This window comes from Ochotona curzoniae, unplaced genomic scaffold (assembly GCF_017591425.1).
Source record: "Ochotona curzoniae isolate NIBS_2020 unplaced genomic scaffold, NIBS_Ocur_1.0 contig_2754, whole genome shotgun sequence".
NCBI classification, from domain to species: domain Eukaryota; kingdom Metazoa; phylum Chordata; class Mammalia; order Lagomorpha; family Ochotonidae; genus Ochotona; species Ochotona curzoniae.
Window position 1 is genome coordinate 4,504,703 of NW_024465582.1, and position 24,973 is coordinate 4,529,675.

The following is a 24,973-nucleotide window of genomic DNA, read 5'->3' on the forward strand; positions in this document are numbered from 1 at the left end:
AGAACATGCACATCCTTCTCTCCATGTTTGCTGTGCATCACCTCGGGGCATGCAAAGGCAGATGCACCTTACACAGAAGACAACTGCAGCCCCCAGGGGTGATGTGACAGATGCCCGGTGGCTGCACTCCCCTGGGCGTGGTGCCTGTGTCATCGTCGTCAGCCTCGCCCTCCTCACTGCTGTTGTTCTAGCCATGCTTACCACGCAGCACCTTGTTAGCTGCTGTAACTATCTTCCCGATAATATGGAAATATTAATATTACATTAATAACTTAGGACAGGTCAATAGCTAACAGCCTTATGGCTACTGATAAATTAATAAAGCCTTGTTAGGTGCTCCTTGACCACAGACTATGAGAAAACGCAGCCATATGTCAATGGGTGACAATTGCATTCCCATTGATTCTGCTGTTACAGCTACTGCCTGTTTGGGTCTGCGGAGTACCAGTTGCTGTATTCCAAAGATGCTTTCACTGTAACATAACTGTGGGAAATGCTGCACTTGACACTCAACTTGAAGACTAGCAAAGTGAGAGTGAATTGACTTCCAATGAGCAGAGTAAAGGGTGCGAATCTTCTGGTAGTGAGAGACAGGAAGTCAGTTCAGTAACTAACTGTGATGCTGGTTTCCATAAAGTCACATGACTAGAGAAAACCTCTTAGTGAACAATGTTCCTGGCCATCCCCAAGCATGAGGATTCTGTGGGACACTCAGGGGACACTGCCAACTCTCCTGTTCTGCAAAGCAGCAGCTGTTTCAGCAAGCGGCAACAGAGAAACCACAAGTGCACAACAACATGCTTACTGTCGAGGGTCCAGGAACAACAGACTTACTCCGGGACAAAGCATGCTCGGAGAAAAGGGGTGGCAGCAGGCGGATACTTTCAGAAAATGTGTGGAAAATAGAAATAAAATATCATATATTATGGCATAAAAATTGAAATCTATGCAGAGTTCTCATAATACACGCCTTCCACGAACTGAAGGCATCTCGTGAGTACTGAAGAATTGGGCGGACAGCAGCTCACACCTTGGCCTTCCTGTTAGGCGCATCTGTCTTGTTCAGATTTCAGACATGCGTCCCTTGCTCAGAGAGGGATTCGGAAACTAGGGAGGGCAAGCAGCATGTTAGAAGGATACATCACTATCTACCTAAAAATTCACCCTTCTCATTAACCGGTACGGAGGAATTCCCAGCACTGGAGGAAGGGGACTGCTTTACATGCACTGGATTCTGTCGCCTGGGTTCATTTTCATCCCTGCTCCTACCTACCAGCCAAGCCAAGCACTGGATTCCAATAGTAACTCCAGCTTTGCTCTTATTTACTGAATTGAGCATGGGCACCAAGGTCTCACACAGTACTGGATCTCGTCTGAGATAAACCTCAGAAGCCTGGTGCTTGTAGCTGGCTGGACCATCCCTCCACCCTCTCCTTATAACACAAACTGGGGGCCTAAATGACATGTTAGGGATCTGAGCTTGTTGCTGGTCTTATAAAAACCCTCAGATCCCTAATGCTTAGGGAGTTAACACAATCTAGACACAAGACAAACTAACAGTATCTCTTCCCATCATCTGCCTTTGTTTTATGGAGCTCAATGTCTAGGCCAGAAGTTATTCTTAACTGTCTGATCATGGATTTATTAACTTTTTTTTTTCCTGTGTTACAAAAATTTGTCACCTTTTGGTGCTTTCATAGAAGAAGCATCAGAACCCAAAGACAGATTATTTTAATAAAAGCTGGGTTTGTTTCCAATCTCTAAATTTCCAAGATGGCCAAAATATTGCTTCTATGAACTATAAAAATATCTTGGAGTACATAACATTTCCTGTTTCTTTGTTAACTAGCTACAGTGGACATTTTGTATGGAACTATAAGCATTGTAAACCTACCCAGAATTTCAGTGTTAAGATTGCAGGCTTTGGTTTTGTGTGTAAAACTAGAACATGTGACATTTATATTTAAAACTGTGGTGAGTGTGTTTGTGATAGGCTTTAAAAAAGGCAGCTACTATATGGAGTACTGACAAGTAGGCAAAACAAAGTCACAGAGATAAGGAATAGAGACCAAGCAGATAAAAAGCCAAAGCAGAAAGTCAGTTCACATGAACAACAGAACAAACACAAACCAAAGTTTACTTCCAGTAATCTCGCTCAATCAAAATGACTAACTATTAGATCCAAGCCAAACAGATAACATATTTATTACAAGCAATATTTGATACTGCAAAACTCTAGAAAAAGGAAAGAAATTGACAGTCCTTTGGCAATTGCTTTATTGTGTTGGGATTTCAGTGGAAGCAAAGGAGAAAACTACCATGAAAAGACTGCGTGGAAAATTTTTTTAAAAATGCAACGAAATAGAAAAAACAGACACAGGGCTTCTGGCAGATCAATGTCTCAGTGCTTTGCAAAGTGGCTGGCAGCCGAAGCTTCTTTCTTAATTAGCGACAGTTTTTGAAAACTTGAAGTATTTACTTGTCTCACGTGAGAAGGAATCTAGGCGGGGGAGGAGGCCACCTTGGAGAGTTCCTGGGCAGAAGGCTGGCTGTTCTCTGGCTGCGAGAATGCATGATGCCAGGCAGCCTTGGTGAGGAGGACTTCCCAGCCGCGTCTCACATCATCAACACTGAGGCTGCATTGCATATCCTGCCCTCATCCTGCTGGGCCCCGGTCGGCCTGCTCTGACCCCACAGTGCACTCAGCTATCCCCCACTGCGCCAGCCCCAGGACCATGCAAGCACCTCCACGCCGGTTTACAGCTGTGTTTGGGCTGGCACAGGGGCTCAGGGTGACACTGACACATGTATACAAGGTGTAAGGAAGGATCCAAGCCACTGGCATATCCACCACCTCGTTCATCATGAGACCATTTACAATCCTCTCTACTGGCTATTGTTAAGTACACCATTAATTATTGTCAGCCACCATTCTCCTGTTGCACCTCAGATTACTGGTCATAGGATGAAGGTAGAGGATATTATTTATGCACAACGAGATAAGCTGGATGCAAAAATACAAAGACTGTATGCTTTCATGCATATGTGGATGCTAAAAAACTTGACCTCATAGAGGTACACAGTAGAACACGTTACTAAGAGCTAGGAAGGCTGGGGAAAGGAGAAGTAGAGAAAACACAATTAATACAGAGGTGCAGCAAGTTAGGGGAGTCACTCCGCATATGGTCTGCATATGGTCTCTAGCACAGCCAGGTAACAATGGCTTAGATATTTTAATTCCTACTCAGCAATGATCATAGTCAGTACTCTCCGATCAAACCAAATGACGCATCAAGCACAAGGAACACATTTTATCCCAACATAAGCCATCCTCGCTACTTCATTTTCAAAATTGTCTAAACCCTGAGGCTCTTGCAAGAAAGGATGGGCTATTTGCTTGCTTGGAATTCACTGATGCTGTTTGACCTAATCTAATTTCATGAGTGAAACAGAGTTCACCATAGCAATTGCTTTCCTCCTGGTGACAAACTGCTAAGCCGCAGGTCAGGAGGGCACATGACACAGGAGCTGCAGGCTGGGTGGGGAAGCTGTAGGAAAGCTGTCACTCTGGAGACAGCACAGGATCAGCTGCTGCTTCTGTTTTTCCTCAAGCAAATCAGGTTGAAACAGAACAAGAGAAAAGTGCAGGAGGTGCCCTCACCCCACTGCTGGGGACACCTATGGCCTGAGCAAATGGCATTCCTTCATCCCTTAAGGTTGAGGTAAAACAAGCAGATGCAACAGGGAAGACCTGGGGAAATGGCTGACATTTCTGCCTGCCACATCAGGGGCCATTTTCCCTCTCTGCTGTTGGCAGGTTGCGTTTCCTCCTGGGCTGCCAGAGTAGCCCAGGAGGAAACAGAGAATCAGGCGCTGATTCTTGTGGCATCAAGACAGCAGGCCGACAGCAATTTCTCCAGAAAGTCCCTGACAGTGACTTAAAGCTTGTAGTGTATATGGGATCATCTCCAACATTACTGGGAGCAGGAAATCAAATTTCAATTCTGCTTTGAATGGCTCCTCTGCTCTGTGTCGCCACATGATTTGGCGAGGGTTGATTGGATGGGTTGCATCACTGATAATCCCTCTGAAGGCTGTGATTCTTTCAGGGCAAGGAGTGTGTGCCCAGGGTCTTGCTCTTGGAAATCAAAGCATCCTGCCCACAGTGGCCCTCACCAGCCTAAACCCCAACTCGCCTAGGTACACCACTCCATGGCAAGGGGCTGGGTGCTGGTTCAGTGGGAGTAGGGGAATGAAGGTGCCCTGTAGGCTGCCCACACCACCAAGTATAATGACCAACACACTGCCTGTGTTTCACCCACAGATATAGCCCTGCACTTGACTCTGGGCTTAGAACAGACAACCATCCACCACAGACTTCCTATCCATGTGAAGAAGAGACAGAATCCAGGGGTATTTCAGTGTATGGAGAGAATGGTGTGCACTTTCTCTGGGTGCCTACACACACACAGAGGGGGATTCAAGAACTCACAGGAAGAGGAAATCGTAAGATAATGAGAACTTTCAATGAATGTTTTGATGCTTTCTCATACTTAGCCAGAAAAACACACCCACATAACAGGAATCCATGCAAGGACAGCACTGTGAACTTGTTCCTTGGGAGGTCAGTAAAAACATAAAAAGACCAATGCCATTTTATTGTTTGCTTCTGTGGAATAGGTCCAGAGATGCCTTCATAAATACAGATCTCTGATCTCTCATTTGAAGAACTAAGCAGGAATTGGGGACTGGGGCTCCTCTGCAGACGGCTTTCCAGCTCACACTCACTCCTGGGGCCAGGCCATTAGGAGTATGCAGATACCCCGTGGCCTCTCTCCCCTGACCAGGCACCCTGCTTGCAATTCTGTGAATGCACAGGAGTTGGGCTGGTTTCACTTCCCAGTTCTTGCCTCTGGTATTGCCTACTCCCTTGTCTGGTTAATCCTGACCACTCCAGGCTCCGTTTAGGGTCCCACCATCTGGGAATATTCTCCAAGAGTCTCTCCTCCCAAAGCTGCTTCGGCTGGCCCTTCCACCACCGCTATCCAGGCCTGTCTGTCAGAGCATAAAGTCTGCACACCCCAGGCAGCTCCACGTGGCAGGACATACAGGACACAGAACCGGCCTGAATGAGGGTAAGCATTCCCAGAACAGTGACGTATGCAAGGCATCATGTGATCTCTGTATCTCCCTAGACATGAACACATCAGCCAGAGCCACCCATATTAGACCTCAGACCACCCTGCTTGGGCATCCCAAAGCCATTTCCAAGACTGAAGCATAAGCTAGAACCCCCAAGGGTCAGCAATTGGTCTCAAAGATGGCCACTTTCAGTTTAGAGAAGTGATCTTGAATTTTAATCAGTCCTAAATTTAATGTTACATTGCTTTATTTTTTCCTCACAAAAATTTTGCACACATAGAATTTTTAGTAATGCATTTAGTTGCCTGGGAAACCAGCAACGTCTACATAGAGTGAGAGAAATGCTTTGGACTCGGTTGGCTTCAGAAGTGTTTCTGGAATATTCTCTCCTAATATAATCTTCTACCCTTGGATGTATAATACACATCTACCTGAGCACCAAAACCAAAACAAAACAAAACAAAACAAAACCATGCTCCTATGGTGAGCTGACAGTTGGAGTATCCATGGTGATGCAAGCACGGATCTACGGGGGTTGCAACACAGCTTTTCCCAGCTCATGTCACCAGGCTAAATCCAATGGATTTCTGGGTTGTAGGGATTCTTTCTAAAAGCATAGGAAGCAATACTGATGTGGGAAGAGCTAGAACTTGCCAGGCGCTCAGGGCCAAACCAGGAGACACCTGTCTGAAACCAGGAACAGGATTTTCCCTTTGGCACTGGTTCTATCTGAGGCTGAATCATGTCTGTGGCTGTCCTATGTGCTCCAGGATGGTTGGCAGCAACCCTGACCTTCACCCCTGTCCACCATCAGCAGCCCTCCTGTGTACATCAGGTACAGGAGCCACAGGACATTGCAGATTTCACCAAAGACCTGCTAGGGGATAACACTGCCCCGTGCTGACAGCTTCTCCTGCAGGGATTTGGAGGTGAGTCGAGGTAACTGCTTGAACGAGGAGGGAAGCCATGTTGGGGGCATTCCAAGGAGCTGGAGGCTGGTTCCTCCATTCTCACGTGTCCTGAGCCAGTTCCCTAGCCTTGGCAACCTCATAAGCTCTTGGAGCCAGTTCCTGCCTCTGGGCTTCTGGGGGCTGCGGTGTGATTAGAAGCGGAATGTGATCTGGTGTAACTGACATAATACAAATTGCTTGTCAGAGTTCCTCTCACTTCCCTACGGAGTATAATGATGGTAATGTGAACACAGGGAGAAAGAAATGTCTAAGCATGCATTGGCACGGATAGCACACGAACTTGCAACCAACTGAAGGAAAATGTAAGACTTGTCAAGTGCTTTATGATAACTCCCCCCGGGCAAGGAAAGAGCACCCTCTCCATACGCACACAGACAAGTTCTGGAAATCACAGCATTCACGAGGCGTGTTCACTGGCTCCCCCATGTGGTAGGTGTGGGTGTGTCCATCCCTTATCTACAAGGTGTCCAGAATTTCAGTCAAATCTGGAGATGTTCCTCCTCCTCCACGCCTGGAACCCAGGGCCCTGTGTTCAACAAAGACCTGGACTGTGTCGCACACAGGCAACACTTCACCATCTGCTTCGCCTTAGCAAACACTTCCCCAGCTCGATGTCATTGCACTTAAACGCTAATACGCCAACTCACTCACCAAGCATGCATGTCGTTTTCTCTAGGTTCCAATCCACTGTTAACAAATGACAATGGAGATACTGCTGGTGTCAGGCTCGGAGTTGGGCCCACCAGAGCTCCCATGGGAAAAGCCTTGCCAGATGAACACAGTATCAATAATAGATTCTTAGCAGGCTTTTATTACGATTTTTTTTTTCCCCCTTTAAGGATATACCTACCATGCTTTAGCCAGAGAGATTCCATCATCTGGTTTATTCCCCAGATGGGCTGCAACAGCAAGGTTGGGCCAGGCTGAAGCCAGGAACCAGAAGCTGCTTTTGGGTTTCCCACATGATTGGCAGTGGCCCCAACATTTGGACTATCTTCCACTGATCTTCCCAGGCCATTAGCAGAGAGCTGCACTGGAAGTAGAGCAGCTTGGCATGAACCAGCATCCCTGGGAAACTGGAGTTGCAGACAGCAGCTTTATCCGCTATGCCACAGTGCTGGTCTCACAGATTATAGGTAAAATGGTGTCGACCACAGATTTCAGCATGTGTATTTAAGGCCATGGGGTTTTAACTGACCTCTACACTCATCTCTGGTATATTTCCTTCCACTTTTAGCCATGTTGTTGGCAGCCATGCCTGCTGTGCCCTAGAACACTGGACCCAGAGCTCATGATCCCTTTCTAGCAACACTCAGAAGGACCCACGAGCTGATTCTCAAGGGAAAACAGATCCAGAGTGAAACCGAGTTCTGTTAAGCCTTTCCTACTTCATCCTGGCTCCTGACTGTATCCTTACAGCGCTTCCCTTGATGATGGGGACCTCCTATTATAGAATGGCCTATGTACAAGAACATTTCCAAAAGCTGGTGGGGGAAAATGGAATTAAAAGAAATTTATTTTGTTGAAAATATTTTTTGGAAATTCACATTTATGAAAAGTTACTGGGCAGGATGACTATGGAAAACCTACGTATGGAGTTACAATGGAACAAAAATGAACTTACCTTTTAATTTTATTTTTCCCACTAACTTTCTGAAATTCCCTTTGGTGTAATACTAGAGGGATAAAAATCTACAGTGCATATTTTATTTAAAGTGACCTGCCTATGCTTACTGTTATTACAACCATAACAGGGACAAAAGTTAAAATAAGACATGTTTTAGAATGAGAGCTCTGCTACATTACAGATTTCACATATATCTCCATTGCAACACTGAATATGCAAATGGACAATGGCCAGACCATGTGGAAAAATCCCATGGATCCTTGACCTTCCCCAACCTGCCCAGAGACCCGGCCTCTCCTGTGCAGTAAGACGACCGGAAAGCCAGCCTGCTGTGCTGGCAGACTCTGAAACTCTGTAACTTCTGGCCACTGCAATTGGCAGTTGCTCACTGACAGCTTCCCTCTGTCCCTGCTTCCAGCTTACCACCAACCTGAGAGAGCTACTGTACCCCCCAGCCAATTAAGAGAACACCCCACTTCTCGGGAGTTCCTTCAGCATCCTTAACCGGGGATCTGGTTACAGGTGGAACTTTTGGGAGGGGGTAATGAGCAGACGGGCTCACAGGATCAGGATCCAGATGGAATCCTGACAGCCTTCTGTGCTAGGGAGCACACAGACAAGCTGGCAAGCATATGAGCTCTGTCACTCCAACTGGCGCCCTGGGCCCATCAGCACTCCGCTGCAGAAACACCATCCCGGGAAAAGGCCTCTAGACCTGGCATTACCAGAGCTAAGAGTCCAAACAAGTCTCTGACAAACGCAGTTTATCTCAGGTACTTGACAGCAGTAACAAAAATAGGTGAACATACAAAGTAGGCAAGGAATTTAGCTCCGTTTTAGCCATAAATTGTGTGTCCACAGAGGGACCAGGGAAGAGCGTTTCCATTCATTCTCATTAGAATACACTGCTCAGACACATAGCTGGGGACTTCACGTATGGGCTTCTAAAACAATCTCTGCTACACAGAATGCCAAACAAGACAGAGACAGCGAGTCGTCAAGTTCCCAAGGCCATACAGTGAGGAAAGACTACAGCCACACACAAATGACTAGCCGGATGAAAGAGCCAGTCCTAAGATGTGACCACATTCTCAACAACGAGCCCAAGGAAACAGAACAAACAAGAACACAATAAGCTGGGGCTTCGCATCAGTCTCCATCAGATGGACCCTCACCCCACCCTTCCACATTCTTTTTCTGGGATGAACAAACATGATGGCTTCATCGTAGCTCACAGGTAAACTGTTGTTTACATATTATAGTTCAGCAAGCAAAAACATCTGAAAAATATTTGATGGTATTTGTCATTCCCTAATCTTATGAACAGATGTGGTCTTACAGTTATCAGCAGTACCCATATCAAGAAACATCAAATCTTGTGTCCTTTATTCAAAAGTAAAAGAGATGGAAAAATTACATAATAGTCCTGGTTAACAAGCCAAGAAATGCCTGTCTACCTGCGGTTAGGGATTTTATGTTAAGATGAGGCTACCTGTAGATGCTCTTGATTTAGAAGATTAGCATATCTGGTCAATTCCCTGAACTGTTTTTATGTTTCTCACTGGTGACACACACTAACACACGGAGGCTGAGCTCCAAGTCATGTTAGCAGCCTTCTCCATATCCCCCACCTTCATGTCTAATAGAGTTTTCTAATCTATCAGGCCCTCCCCTACTCTATCCATTTTAGACCATCTGCACTTCATCCATCAGCACATCCTGCTTGCTCCATCTTTAAAGTACTCTGACCACTGCCCTTGCCCCAGCTGTCACAGGACAGCACCGTCTGTTCCCTAAACTTCCTGATATCAAGCCTTCACAGGTCTCCCTCCTTCCCTACAGTCACTTCTGTACCTGGAAGACTTTATGCAATATACAACAACTCGTGCTGTCTCTAGCCAGCCCATCTAAGAAAAGTCTAAATTCCATATCCTGGTTTGAATCACCCCTCCCTATCAGCATCCCTAGCTTTTCCCTGCCATATTTATGGGCTGTGACATTGACCTTACCCCTGTTTCTGCCACACTCAATACTGCTCCTGCACCCCAGTGCTCCTGGTTCCTAGAGAGCTCTAACAGACTGTGTATAGTCTGGGTCTGGCTCCTACCCTGCTCCCCACGGAGTAATTTCCTGGCCTCACATGCAGCATTCCCCTCTGCTTGTCCTTCTGTGATCCCATGTCCAACTTCATTTACATCTAAAGATAAAGTTCACACGACCTGCTTGCCTTTTGAGATGATCTGCACCATAGACTATGAGCTCCATGAAGCCAAAACGGAAGCTGGACTGTGATTGCCATACAGTAGGCACTCAATAAATATGTCAAGTAAATTAATTAAAGAAGTTTCCATTCTTGAAAGGAGAAAATGGTATGGCCAAGTGTTTCTTACCACAGCATCTTGCAACTGGATCAAACAATCACATCAGACTTTTATGTTAAGAGAGCTAAACTGTGGAACTTCCTGTCTGAGAGCTGGACTTCTTTATATTTAATTAGTCCCCAGGAAGTTTTAAATACTGCACTCACTGTCCCAATAATGATCCTCTATATGTAGAAAAGAAATTATGATCTAGCATAAAATTCATACTGTAGTCTTAATTAGCTTCAAATGCAATCCTTAAATCTCGCCCGGTGCTTTGCACCAGGCAGTCGGCTGCATTTCTTTGTGCTAAGTTCCCTCTAGGGAACTGCAGCTCAACATGGCACATGTGCAAATGGATTCGGAAACTCACAGCTAACTCATGGAAAAAGCACTCTTCTCCCACAATGTTACTGTGAACAGTCAAAGCTCAAATTCTGACAAGGTCAGGCTGTGCTGGGGCAGTGGTCCCCAGGTGGAGCCTTGTATGGTGGGGGTTGGGGCACATTAAACTTACTAGTGAGGTCCAGGGCTTGGGAGCACCCATTGCTAGATCCTCAACTCCTCGCTGTGCTGTGATATAAAAACAGCTGCTTGAAAGAAGGCCTGTGCCTTCTCAAGTTCCTGTCTTCTCTTTACAATCCCAAGTCAGTTCCTTTTGAGGCAAAACCAATATTGTCTGGGCTGAGAGCAGACAACTTTAACGATGGGTGTTATGGTTTGGATAATAATTTGAGTATCCCCTAAAAGGTCCAGTTACTGGGGACTGGGTTCCCAAAGTCTATCTTAATAACTGATGGATTAAAGTTAGTGGCTAACTTAAGGCACTTGGGAGGTGAGTCCAGGGGGAGGTCATTAGGTCCCAAGGATTTGGCCCTGTAAAAACAGTTCTTGTGAGAAAGCTGGTGATTAAAGCCCAGCTGGACCTAGCTCCATTCTCTCTGTGTCCCGCAGCTCACCATGCTTCACGAAGAGGCTGAAACAAGGGGCTTACCCAATCTTGCATGATGAACCCCCAAACCCTGTAGGTTGAAATAAACACTCTTGCCTCTTACATAGCTTCTCTCTGGTCAAAGTCACAAAGAGCTGACAAACGCAGTGGGCAATTCTTCTTTTTTCCCCAAATGGTAGTTTCTGATTCCTCTTTGGTTCTTAACATTTATTTGAGAGGCAGAAGGAAATAGAGAGACAATGACAGTGGAATTGGGAAATGAAGAGCGAGGTCTTCTGAAGCGTGGCCTTAAGACAAAGCCTGCCTCACTCTGTCCCTTCCCATCTGTCTTAATTCCCTGGATGCCATGACGTGTGCAGGTATGCACTCACTTCCTCAGTTTTGCTGGGCTTTGATGCAGATTGCATGTAATAACTGAATGCTCAGTGTCCACTGCTTTCTGCTCACAGATCTTTGCAGTTTAACACACTGACCCAGATGAACCCCTGTGTTTTGGAATTCCAGTGTTTTAGCTACGTCTAGCTCACCACCCAATGCAAAGCAGCTGTCAGAAGAGAGTTTTCTATTTTCCCTAGAAAGATGGCTTAGATACAATACTCCTCCTTTGTGCAACAAACACCCTTGCCAAGATCCATCATGCACCTGCCTTTTTGATTCTCTGTATCTTCTCCCTCAGTTTGGATCAATAAAGATGACTGGTGAGAATATCATGCAATTCCAACATTGCCCTTATGCTTCAATGAGCTATCATGGAAGGTGACATTCAGCCATGAGTGGACAGTGTCAGGCCAACTGGGTAGCATGTTTAGTACAGACCACTGAATGACTCCTTGGGTCTTCCCACTGCCTGCCATTGTTTAGTTCAACAGAGCAGCACCTGACCAAAAAGGCAAGGTCAGAGGCTTCATCTTCAAGAGAGATGATTGGTTTCTCTCAGTACCCGAGGCAGCCTCCATACCAAAACCAGATTGAGAAAACATGGTTAGTCACAGAAGGAGGGGGAGGGAGAGGATGGGGAGCTTATAAAATATGCTGCAAAGATTGAACAACAAAACAAAGAATGCATGACCTTGCACCTCCTAAGCATACCAAGGCTAATACATTTTTAAAAAATGATTCAAGAGTAAGGCAGGAGACAAAGAACAGCATATAGCTGGCTGCCTATACCAGCAAGAAACATGAATTGAATCTGCTGAGGATTGAAAATATTTGAGAGCAACATGTAGGGGTCTGTACTATACTCATGCAGACTGTGAGAGCATCCAAGCTGGATAAAATCCCATGCTGGGGCCAGTGGCCAGCCTTCTGAGGCTATCCTTCTAGGCCTCCATCTCACTGCCTCATATCTGCACATAAAACAGGAAATCCTAAGGCACCTGGCATGTCAGTTAGAAGGGAACCATTCATATCTCACCAGGAGGCCAGCAAAACACACTTTCAAGTGGGCAGCCATTCCTAATTGATTAGAGACCCTCAGTGGGAAGCTCTTCCCAGGCCTACACAGGTGGGTAGCCAAGACGGACGAGTGACACAGTGAGGGCTCATGGAACCCTTTAAAACCCAGCACTTCCAGAAACCATGGCATCTCTCCTTCTCTTTTTGCAGGAGACACCCCACCTCCCAGCACTTTCCTTTTCCCTTTTCTTTCACATTCACTTGCTCACTTCACAAATAGCACTTCTCCTCTGCCTGCAACTGATTCCTCACTTCTCTCTATATTAAGGTGAGGAAGGAACCCACTGAGACTTTTTCTTGTCATCATTCCCTAAGCAATACAGCAGTTACTATTTACATATCATTTATACATTAGGCATTACAACAGGTGGCTTTAATTCAAGAAAGTACCTCACAGAAGTGTCACAGTAATATCCTACCACTTTTCAAGAGAGGTTGGAGGAGAATTCTATCCCAAAGAACGACGTGGCATTTCCTGCATGTTTTACTTCTCTTTTGATGACTCCTCGGAAGGCTCAGGACTTCGTGTCTTCACTTGCCCACACCAAAGAAGACACAGCACTGAAGAAACCATGGGCCAAGGTCAAGAGAGGATATCTGATCAAGTTCCAGAGGCAAGCTGAAGCTGGAGGAAGGGAAGGGGACCACAGGAGGGAAGGCAGCAACTATGGCCCTGTGGGGTGAGCACAGTCTCCTGAAGGTTTCCTGCATGGGAAGGACTTTGACCTTGAGTATTTACCCATCAGAATCGAGGCAGTGCCTGCCTACAGCCTTTAGGCCCCAAACAAGCCTGCCAGCACTACATTTAGCACTTGATAGATTCAACAACTCTTTATACCTGTCCTCTTGGTTAGGTTGGTCTTTGACCACAGGGCTGTATGAGTACAATGGTAAAGTCAGGAGGACCCTTTGCTAAGCTGAAGAGGTTCATGTTATCTTCATCTAAACGTGCATCATGAAAGACTACAGTAAAGCAACAGATTAATCTCCACTGGATGGTGTGTGTGTATAACTGTGCTTTGTCTCTGGGTAGCCATGTCAGTCTTAACAATGTTGGCTGAAACTGGCTATCCAACTAGAAATAATTGTCATCCACATATAACATCAGGAGGATGTCTGGATCAGAATTACTTCTAGAGAAGTTTTTTGTTCTTTCTGGTAACGGAAATGGAATGTCTTGGAGAAACACACTTAAATTTAAACCTCAATCGCTATAAAATATTTCAAAATTATAAGACAGTTTTCCAGGAGATGAGCAGGCTGGTTTATTTATGATGCACCTCACAGGTTCCATCCACATCAGTACCTTTCAACCTTGAATATATTTTGGAATCCCTCAGGGAGCCTTAAAATAACTGCTACTATCTGAACACATCTGGGGAGGGGATCAGGTGCTTCCAAGGTTAAAAGCCACATTCTTACCAATATACTTTTTGTCTGTTTCGGTTTGAGTTACAGAAACGGGGCACACGGGTCTGTTTGCAGGGATGTGACGGCAGTGTGTTTCAATAAGAAAGGTACAGGTAGGTTGGTTTTGGCTGTAAAGGATGCTGTGCTTTGAGTTTCAACTGCACAACAATATAAAATAATCAGGGAGGGCCATGCTTTTGGTCGACTGGTTAAACCACTTGGTGGTAAGGCCTTGATGATGTGTCAAGTAGTCAGGCCACTGCACCCAAATAGGGGCTCCCAGCTCTGGCCTAGTCCACCCCCGGCTGTTCTGAGTATCTAAAGAACCAGCAGATGAAAGCTCCAATTCTGTCCCTCTGCCTCTCAAATTAAGTAGCCAGGAAAATGTATGCATGTTAATGGAAATCTGGCTTACAGAACCACAATATTATGACTTTTACCTACTATGCAACACTATGGGCTTATCTAAGTGTTGCATACTGCACTCAGAAAGTGTCAAATTTGGCAGAGGGTACACAGAGAAAAACTCAATATTGAGTTTTCATAGAAGCTTTGTTAAGTGTTGGGACATGAATTTTTCTTGAAAAATGAATAAAAGGCCCAGTGTGGTAGTCTAGTAGCTAATGTCCTTGCCTTGCTTGTGCCGGCATCCCATATGGGTGTTGGTTCTAACCCTGGCAGCTCTACTTCACATCCTGTTCCCTGCTTGTGGCCTGGGAAACAGTCAAGGCCGGCCTAAAGCCTGGGGACCCTGCACCCACATGGGAGATCAGAAGAAGCTCCTGATTCCTGGCTTCAGATGAGCTCAGCTTTGGCTGTTGCGGCCACTTGTTGCAACACTTCACTCAGGGAGTGAATCAGCAGACAAAAGATCTTCCTCTCTGTCTTTCCTTCTCTTTGTATGTCTGACTTTCTAATAAAAATAAATACACCTTTTAAAAAAGGAAAGATGGATAAAGAAGGATAAGGAAGTACAAAGGCAATTAGGGTATATCAAATAACTAAAGAGCTACAGCTGGGGTGAACATCATTCTAGCAACACTAGCAAGTGAGTGCCCAGTTGGAAGGAGGGCTGTGAATTGAGACATGGTAAGTAATGAAGATGGATAGAGACAGAAGTGAAGTGACATAAACCCAGAAAACACAGCCAATGCATTGCTCCAAAGAGCTGACAGTTGAGCTTTGTCCAAGAGGTCAAAGGGAAAAAAAGAGGAAACTCTACTGCCATCCATAGAGAAACATCTGGAAGCTGCAGGTGCTAAGCTACCAGCTGAACTATAAGGTAAACCCACCCATCAGTAAGTTGAACAGAAGCTGCAACTTGGCTGAGTGTGATTAAAGCCCAGATCTACCTAAACTACGCATCTGGTTAAGTCAGTCCTCTGGCTTTGTAATCCAAAAGAAAAACAAAAACAAAAACAAAACAGGGCATTCTTATTGGAGAGGAGAAATTATTTCATTCCCTTTATTCTAATATTTGAACAAGGAAATACCTATGCTACAGATAGATCAAAAAGCATACAAAAATTTAAGAAAATACAACCAAATGTAAAGAGAAAGGATAGTCATTAAAGGCAAATTGACAACAATGTTAGATGTGAAATGTCAGAATCTGCAGGGTTTATGTGTGATATCTGCTAAACTACCTAGTGCAAAAAACATTTACGCCTCGAGGTACCTAGAGTCATGTCATCAGCAAATGTGAAGTCCAGAAGTAGAAAGTACAATGTTAGAAATGAAGGGCTCTATGGATAGGTTTTCTTGACGATGTAACAATGACTTGCTGGAGATTGAAGACAGATTGCTAAAAATTAACAGAAGTAAAACACAAAGTGAGAAAAAATAATGAAAAGTCTTTGCCAGGTATCCAAAGTCTAAGTTTAACCTAGATATTACTAAAATCTCAGAAAGAGAGGAATGTGAGAAGGCGCTAAAAGAAATATGATAAATAATGACACAGTGTCTTAAAAGCGCATGACCACATGGTGGCATTTTACACAAGACGCGTTTGTGTTTCCTTCACCTATGTGTTGGTTATTCAGTGGCACATTTTTCAACTTCATGGTGCTGTAATTTTGTTGTTTGCTTTAACTTCATACCTGTTGTTAACTTTGTTTTATGGCTTCTCATTTAAAGGAATGTAAAGTGATGACATAGTAGACTACCATATCCCAAGCTGAAGATACAAAATGCAATATGAAAGGTAGACTCCCAACGAAACTGTTGGACCTATCTAGACAATGAGATGCTGGACTGTTTGACATTGTATCAGCAATGCTGGGTCACACTTAAATAACAGACTGATGGAATCATGACTCCTTATTAAGGACTATACCATTGAATAATATGGGGAAAATCAGGGAGTGGGAGTTGGTGGGGGAAATCCCAGACCCTACGCAATTGTACTACAAAATTCAAAATTAGAAAATAAAAAGCATATGGTTAGAAACATGTATCTAGGATACTAATACATGAAACAAACAACTTCTAGTCCAAAGCAGTGGAGACCATAAAACAACAAAATGACATCTTCAAAGTGCTGACAGAAAAAACCCTGTCATTTCAGAATTTTAAAAAGAAACACCCTTACGGCTGAAGGCAAAATAAAGATACTGTCAGAGTGAATCCATCCTCCACCGACGGCCCCTGCAGGAAGTGCTTCAGGCTAGTTGTCAGGCAGAGGAGAAATCATTCCAGATGTGTGCAAATTATATTGGATTGGCAGGCGGGCAGGCAGACCCCAGAGCTGGAGTGGAGTAGAGATCTGAGATACAGTGTACAGCGGGGAGAAGGGTGGAAAGGAGAGGGTCCAAGACAACGCCTTGAGGTACAGAGGGGAAGGCCACACCCCTGTCAGCACGCTTCCTGCTCGGGCACACCCTAGGAAGCAGCAGGTGCTGGTTCAGGTAGCTGAGTTCCCGCCCCCCACGCCCCACACCAGGGTATCCAGATTGAGTTTCAGACTGTTGGCTTTCAACCTCGCTCGTCCCTAGCTGTTGAGTATTGAAGAGTGAACCAGGGGATTGGGATGTCTGTCTCTCTCTCTGTCTCTTTCCCTGCCTCCCTCTCTATCCTTCCCAAATCATTAACATTTTTAAAAACATACAAAAATCAAGAGAGGAATAGAGAAGCAAGCAAGCATATGTAAGTACATTAAATGTTGCAGGAAGGTGAGAAGCAATAAAGCAAGACCTCCAAGGTGGGATGCTAGGGATGTGTCCCAGCAGGAATACTAGGTGTGCACTGGACTTTCTCTGACTGGGGCTGAAACTGAAAACATAAATGTACAGGGATGATGCAGCGATTCTAGCAAACTTCTTGAAGAACTATGCCGAAGACACACATGGACTTACTGCAGATGAATAAAGAAAAGGAAGCAAAAGAAAAACCTCTACACATTGCTGGCACTGTGAAATGGAAGGCAGGGAGAAAACTGCACTTGGGCCTGCCTTGGAAGTGAAACCTACTGCGTGTCTAACATCTGAAGAGGGATGCTCTTAAAATAGACCTCACTCATGCAGATGCAAGGGGTGTTCGTCTGTGGAGTTAACACTCAATTAAACATTTAATATCACCACTTTCCACTTCATGATCGTAACTTTCCTTTCTGACAAGTAAATTAAATTGCTCAAGTCTCAAGATGAGGGCCAGGGGAATTTTTATCTTTTGATCTGTCTTGAACACTATGCAACCTCTAACACTGATGTTGCAACACGACTGATTCCTGATGAAAGGGAACACGCATGCATGGGCACTGGCCCCCCACTTCTGCCTTGCAATCAGTCCCTGCATCAGATGGCAAGAAGGATATAACGTGGTATTCAAAGGACCCTATGTGCTTTGGGACACAGTCCTTGGTTTCTATCCCTTTCCTCTTCAAAGCCATTTTGTCCCCTGGCACAGCTTAAAGTTACTACGGCATACAAAACAGAGGGGAAAAAAGATTCTCTCTGGAAAAACACCAGACAACTCTGATAGGCAGTTGATTCTCATGAGTGTCCTTGATTATTAAAAGAAATCACTGAGTTTTAACTCAGTTTCTGGAGATACCAGGCCTCCCTGTTCTGCCACCTGTCCTACTCCATGTCTGCTGACTGCAGGCTGGGGGCATGCTTGCTTTTGGGGTGTCACAGACCAGAACCAGAGCATGCCCTTAGGACGCCCAGTACAAGGAGTGCTGTGACTCCTGCCTTTTCTGGCTTTTGAGGCCCTTGTTTGGGGATGGGTGTGGCTTGCTGTTCCCTCCTCCTGCTCAGCTGTCCCATCTCCCTGTAGGTTTCTCCTGCCTCCTTCTCAGGTTTCAATGGAGGAGGAAGCACCAGTTCGCATCCTTCTTTTCCCTGGAATCCTCAATTACAACTGCACCTGACATGATCTGGTCTGACAGAATCACACAGAAGCCAGGATGGCTGAAAGAGTATTGGTCTTTAAATTGTTAAACTCTTTTCTAATCCATTTTTTAAACATTGAAGACTGCAGATAACAAATTCAATCACGTGACTAGAATTTCTTTTTTATCAAAACAAGGAATAAGATGGCAGTCCACGTGCAGAAGGTAATGCAATGGAAAAAGTTCATCCCACTAAAATCCTCTATTCCATTTTTAGGTTCTCAGGATTTGAGAAGGGCGTTTGAGGAAAGCTGTTCCATTACTTGTGTATTTCTGAACCTTTCCCTCTGACACTGTTTGGCCAGGCATAAAATGAGTCCCTAATCAGTCAACATAAAATGCGGAGGGTTCTCTTGCGTTTTCTTTCTTCTTTGAGATCTTCAAGTAGAGGTTCTGAATTTAGATTAACTGGAAATTTTTTTTAATCTTACCTTTTTCCCACATGGAATATTTCCAAGGGATGAATCATTAAGTCCTGTTTAATAAAATAATTATCAGCTCTTCAATTTATTTGCCACTTTCCTTCCAAGGAAGTCTTATCTTCTGGGCCCAGCCACCAACATTCCTCAACAGGTGTCCAAAGTTAATTACCCAACAAGCCATAGCTCTCCAGAGAAGCGAGGTAGCGTTGGTGAGATTAGGTTCTGGGGCTTAGGAGATGCATGAGGGTTAAGGCCAAGTGCAGACTTTCCCACCGCCTAGAATTTCGCTCAAAAAATCAAATTATTATAGCAATTTGCCAGAGAGTGCTTAGATAAATCACCTTGTCTAGGAAATCAGGCTTCTTCTAAAAACACTAACTGAAATTGCATGTGTTTTAACTAGAACAACATCTGCCTGGGTCTGAAGAAACATGTTTTGAAAAGCACAGGCATCCTCATACTCTCTTAATAAAGTGAAACTTAACACATTCCCTGAAGGAAAGCAGCATGGTGCCCTGCTGGCTCTGCTAGGCTTTCCAGAGTGGCAAGTGTCTCTCCCTGGACACAGAGGGGATGTGTCAAGTCACGGTCCAGAGGGGAAGAGTGTCTACAGAGTCAGGGGATGCACACTGCTGGAAGATCTGCTCCCTAAGGGACTGGCCACATACAAGCCATTGGCATGATAGGAACATAATGGAGGCCAGCATTGTGGTATGGTGGGTTAAGCCACTGCTTGGGAAGTTATACTGGAGTGTCAGTTTAAGTCCTGGTGGCTCTGCCTCCAATCCAGCTTCCTATCACTGTGTGTGGGAAAGCAGTGGAAGATGGCTCAAGTGCTTGTGTCTCTGTCATCCACATGGGAGACCCAGGTGGCATTCCACCATCCTGATTCAGCCTGGCTCAAGCACAGCTGATATAGCCTGTATGGGAGTGAATCAGTAGCTGGACATCAACCCCTGCCTTGTTCCTCCTCATCTCTGCCACTCTGCCTTTGAATTACATACATTTTTTAAAAAGAAATAAAAACCCAGAGCTATGAACATGATGAACCATGCACATATCTGTTGTAACTGATGGGATTCTCTGCTTTCCAGTTTTGCTGGGAGACACCACGTCAAGGCTTGACTCAGTACGGAGCTGATGACGGAGGTGATGGGGACCTAGCCTGACTTTGGAGAGCCACACTCTGGGAAGCACTCCAAGTGCGTGTTCATGGATGTGGAGACACAGAGGAAGGAGCCTTTGCCTGGAGAACACGCTCTCCTGGTTCGGGTCCAAATATGTCTCAGCGTTTGAATATAGATCTGGATTTCAAAGTCCTAAATCTCATGCGCACATGTCCCAAAACATCAGCTGCAGGATGACTGCATCAAAGGGAAGTTTACCGAGTCAGACAGCACAGACAGAGGGAAGCTAACCTGTTCTCCCACACCCACCCCAGTTCTGTGAATGCAAAGATGTTTCTTACTAAGGAACGGGGGAGGGGGAAGTGGGAGAGGAGATCATAACTATATAGACAATGTCATCATTTTCTTCACTGTAGCATGAACGTGTGGGGCATCAGCTGAACAAAGATTTCTCCAGGTTCCTCTAAATGTGGGGAGCCAAGCACCAGTGGAAACAGTACGTAGGCAGACTCCTGTGAAGAATGTGAAAGGACCATTGTGACTGGGCAGGGCCAAGATCCTCCTGTTGGTCTCTGCAGGGGAATGAGGCAGGACACTCACAGCATCCCAGGCCTGGCTCTTTTGCCAGGAAATGTGGCAAGCAGCCACCACCTCAGGAAATGAATGGAAATGCTCTGTGAGCCCTGCCAATGCTCCCTGCAGGAGTGTGGTGGCTCTGCCAACAGGAAGCCTTGACAATGACTGAGCTACACATGGAATACACTATTTCCTATCTGGTCGCAAACAGTGGCAGAATGAGTTTGTTTAGAACCCTGAGTTTGAACAAGCATCTCACCTGCCTTCCTTTCTTCTGTTCCCTGGATGCTGACAGGTACCTGGCTTCCACCTTCTCCCCCTCTGAGATTTCTCAAACTCCTCTAGAGATGCTTCTCAGAATAACCCCCTTGAGTTATTCATCCACTAGCAAGTATGTCCTGAAGGCTTGTTATGGGCATAACAACGTGCTAGACACTTCAGAACACAGAAATGAACACATCACCTGGGTTTTGTTTCTTACTTGAAAGGCAGAGTGGCAGAGAAAGTGAGTCAGAAAAACAGGGGGAGAGAAGGAACAGAACGGGCAGGGGAGGAGAAGGGAGAGAGAATGGAGGGGAGGCAAGGAAAGGGAGGCAGAGTAAGGCAGAGAGAAATAGAGGTCTTCTATCTCCTACCTACCCAGGTGCATCAGCAGGGAGCTGGAGCAGAAGGAGAACAGCCAGGCCTCAAACTGGCACTCTGACATGCAATGCCAGCCCGGAAGTGGTAGCTCCCTGATTCCAGCTCATTCAGCCCATCACCTGATCCTTGCTTCTGATTTCGCTGGGGAGACACTAGGCAACCACTAAGGCAGGAAGAGTCAGTGAACAGTATAAATCTAAGAAAAAAAGAGATGAAGAGGTTTTTTTGTTTTGCTCCCATGGGTGCAGCTCACCTAAGGTCTGAGTTCAAACAGACCTGGGTGCAGCAACACTGAGAGAAGCAGGAGATGGGGTCGGAGAGGTGACGGGGGGTGGGGGCTGGATCCAGCAGAGTCATGTTTAGTTCAAAGAGCTAGTGTCGCCCTGAGCCTCCAGAGTGGCAAACAGGCCAACCTAGCTGCTGCTGTGAAAGTTGCCCAGAGCCACAGGAGACGAGGTAGGAGGCCACAGTCACCAGCCAGCTGAGAGACGGTGGAAGTTTTGGACCAAGCAGAAAGCCACAAAGAGGAAGAGAGATACAAAGAAGATATGTTGACAAATTCTGATGATTCCCAAACAGATGGCACTGGCATGAGTCCCAATGCCATGTCTACCTGTCCACTAGATACCAAAGAAGCATCTCAAGTGTACCATGTGCCCAGGCCTAAGTACCCTATAGTCTTCCTCTTAATAGCAGCTGCCAATTTGTCCTTACAGTGATGTTACGATGGCCCAGGGAACACAGCTGGAAGTCATCTTAGACTCAGAGCTAATTTATCCTCATACAATCTGAGAACATAATGCTCTCTGATACCATGGAACTAGTTGAGGTCACCAAAATTTGGAGGGAGTGGGGGGAGAGGGATGGTCAAAAGTGAGAAGGAATTCATGCTTAATTTTTTTTTTAATAATTGCCTTGGCTCAAAGCCAAGGCCACTTTCCAAGGTGTAAAGTTCTATAAGTATTTTCCTACAAAAAAAATATCTTGGTTTTGTACAGTATTAAAGTATAAAAAGCAAAGTCACATTTCCTTTCTCTTCACAGACTCCGGGCCTTGTGTGTTAAATTTTCCCCTTCTTATTCAAGAAAAACATTATTGATCTCATAAGGCCTGTGACTTAGCTATTTTCACATCTGGTTTTAAATGATCAGCTCCATTTCCTGCCTGGTGACATCCAAAAGTAAGGATGTAATTCAGCAGCACCGACACGCAGCTCAGAACGCCACTGGCCCAGGAGGGAACACTGAATAACTGGCTTTTGAGAAAGAAGAGATGTCTAGGAGCTAGGAAACCAATCAATAGTTCGCTATTTTGTTATATTTTAATCCACTGAAAGTTATAAAACACACAAACATACAATACCTAGTAGTTAGTATCCAGGCAAGAGACTGATTAGCTATTGATTTTCTTCCATGTGACAGAGACAGGATTTACCAAAACACCCCAGTTGCAATCGTGCCCAAAATGACTGCAGGAAGAGAAGAGTCTGCAGAGGCGATAGCTCGGCCTTTTAAGCTAATAACTTCATTTAAATACACACAATGCACAGAGTCCACAGATAACAAACTCAGGTTTCTCTCTGGCCTTGTGAGTGCACATACGACTCACAATTCCATTTACTGGACACAGACTGGAAATCTGATTTCACGGGGAATAAAGAAATGGCTGAAAACCTGCATATATTTGTTTTTCATAAAAGGATATGATGGATATTGCAAATGGCAGAGGGGAAAGTGGCTGGCTCCTGCCTGGGTAATGAAAGGCTTCATATAAAACTCATGCCCCACAACGCAGACCTGCACTTTGTCTGCCTTTGTCTTGTTACTCCCAGTAGTCCAGAAGTCACAGATAAGCTGCATCTTGGCCAGAGTGGCTGAACCTGCTCCCCACAGCTTGGCCTGCAGATTCTACCCACCTCCACCTGTTACCTTCAGTCAGGTTTTCAGGCTAACAGCAACCTGACCAATGGCATTACAGAAATCATCGCCTCAGTACCAGATGCCTTCTTGTTGGGACAACAGTCCAAGAAGGTTCATGCCACTCCCTGGAGGGGTCTGTGAATATACTATTACTCAGACATGAACTGGCCATGGACTGGACTCCTACCTTCCGAGGCAGGTTCCCGAAAGCCACTCAGACCTGGGCTCCTGTCACTTGCCCTTCCAGGCAGGAACCCCACTGAAAGCTATGGCACACTGGCCTGTCCCCAGTGTCCACTCAGCTGTTCCTTCAGCTTGGGGTCTCTTCTCCTAACTTTTATACCTCCTTTAACTCTCTGCCCAACTTTTACCATTTTTTCTCCAACAACTCCAGTCACGACCACCCATTTAAAATCACAGCCCCAAATCAGACATCCGCATGCAGAATCAAACTGAATTTTTACCACACACACACACACACACATAAATATTAACCCAAAATGGATAAAAGACTAAAACACAGGACCTGAAACCTTCAGGCCACGAGAAGAGATGCAGGGAGAACCGTATGATAGTGGTCTCAGGAATAGTTTCTTGGATTTGATCCCCAAAATTCAGGCGATAAAAACAAATTAAATTGCATCAAATTAAACACACACACACACACACATCTCTCTACACAGCAAAGTAAATAATTAAGAGAGTGTAAAGAAAATCTACACATCAGGAAAAGAAATTTGCAAATCATAAATCTGGCATGGATGGAGTCAGTTCTACCCATCTTTCTATGAAAGAATGTTCAACATCACTATTCACTAAGGAAACACAAGTTAACAGCATGGCGAGGCATCACCTCACAGCTGTGAGCATTCCGCTCACACACAGGGCCACCTTCATCATGGAGAAGCAAGTCTCCATCCTGCACACAGGGATGCCATAGTCAAACAATTATGAAAAAAGGCACAGGAGTTCCACCCATAACTACAACAAAATAACTGTATGACCCAGCCATCCTACTTCTGGGCACACACCCGAAGGACTCCAGCTCAGTATGTTGAAGAGATAATTTATTTCCGTGGTCTCATAGCATGAGTCCCAACAGTCACAGACTCCACCTAAGTGTCTATCGGTGGATCATGGATAGAGAAAATACAGTTTCCATATGCAATGAGGTATTCTACAGATATAAAACAGCAGTACATGCTAGCATTTGGAATGGAACGACCCCTTATGGAAAGGGACACTGTGGCCAGGCACAGAGGGACCAATACCGCAGAATCTCACTCACACACAGAATCTGAATGAGGAATCTGGGAGGAATGCATTAAATCTAGATGAGCCATTGGAAGCCAAGAGCAGAATGGTGCTCCAGAGGTAGGCAAATAGGGTGACTAAAATTTGTCACACACAGTTTTGGCTGGACAGCAGGAATATGAACATTGATATATACTGCATGGCAAGACTACAGCTGATAATGTTCTTTATATTCCAAAATTACTGGGAAGAATTATTTTATATCTCCCTTTTCTCCTCTCTTGTAGGCAAACTCTGCCAGGCCAGGCATTCCATCTGCTTTGGTCTACAATAATCCTGGAAAAATGTGGATCATGAACATGTGTTTGCTAACTAAATTTTCTCACGATAGGATTACAGGGCCAGCATGGCACATCTGAAATAACTGAAAAATCAAGAGATGAAGAGGAGCACTGAGTCTCTCAGTTCTGCGCCGGCCACACGGGACGAGGAAGAGGGCAGGCTGGAGTTCGGGGCGCCAGGGCTCTGGTGGGGGAGGAGGAGGGGTGACCAGCACTGCCGCCACCTCCACTTTATAAATATCAGAAAGGTAACCAAACATCCCACACTCCTCCAAATTGTAACAAATCACTCGGCATGTGGGATTTCAATCAGGAGAGCTGGTAAACATGTGCTGTTCATAGAAATCCAATGCTGTTTTATTCTATTTAAAATTCTGCTTTTTCC

The 24,973-nt window shown here is 45.2% G+C and overlaps 1 protein-coding gene across 5 annotated transcripts in view; it reads right to left on the reverse strand.

Moving 5' to 3' along the window:
• Positions 1-24,973, reverse strand: part of CTNND2 (catenin delta 2) — a 661,272-nt gene that overhangs the window by 44,967 nt on the left and 591,332 nt on the right. The window lies entirely within an intron of this gene.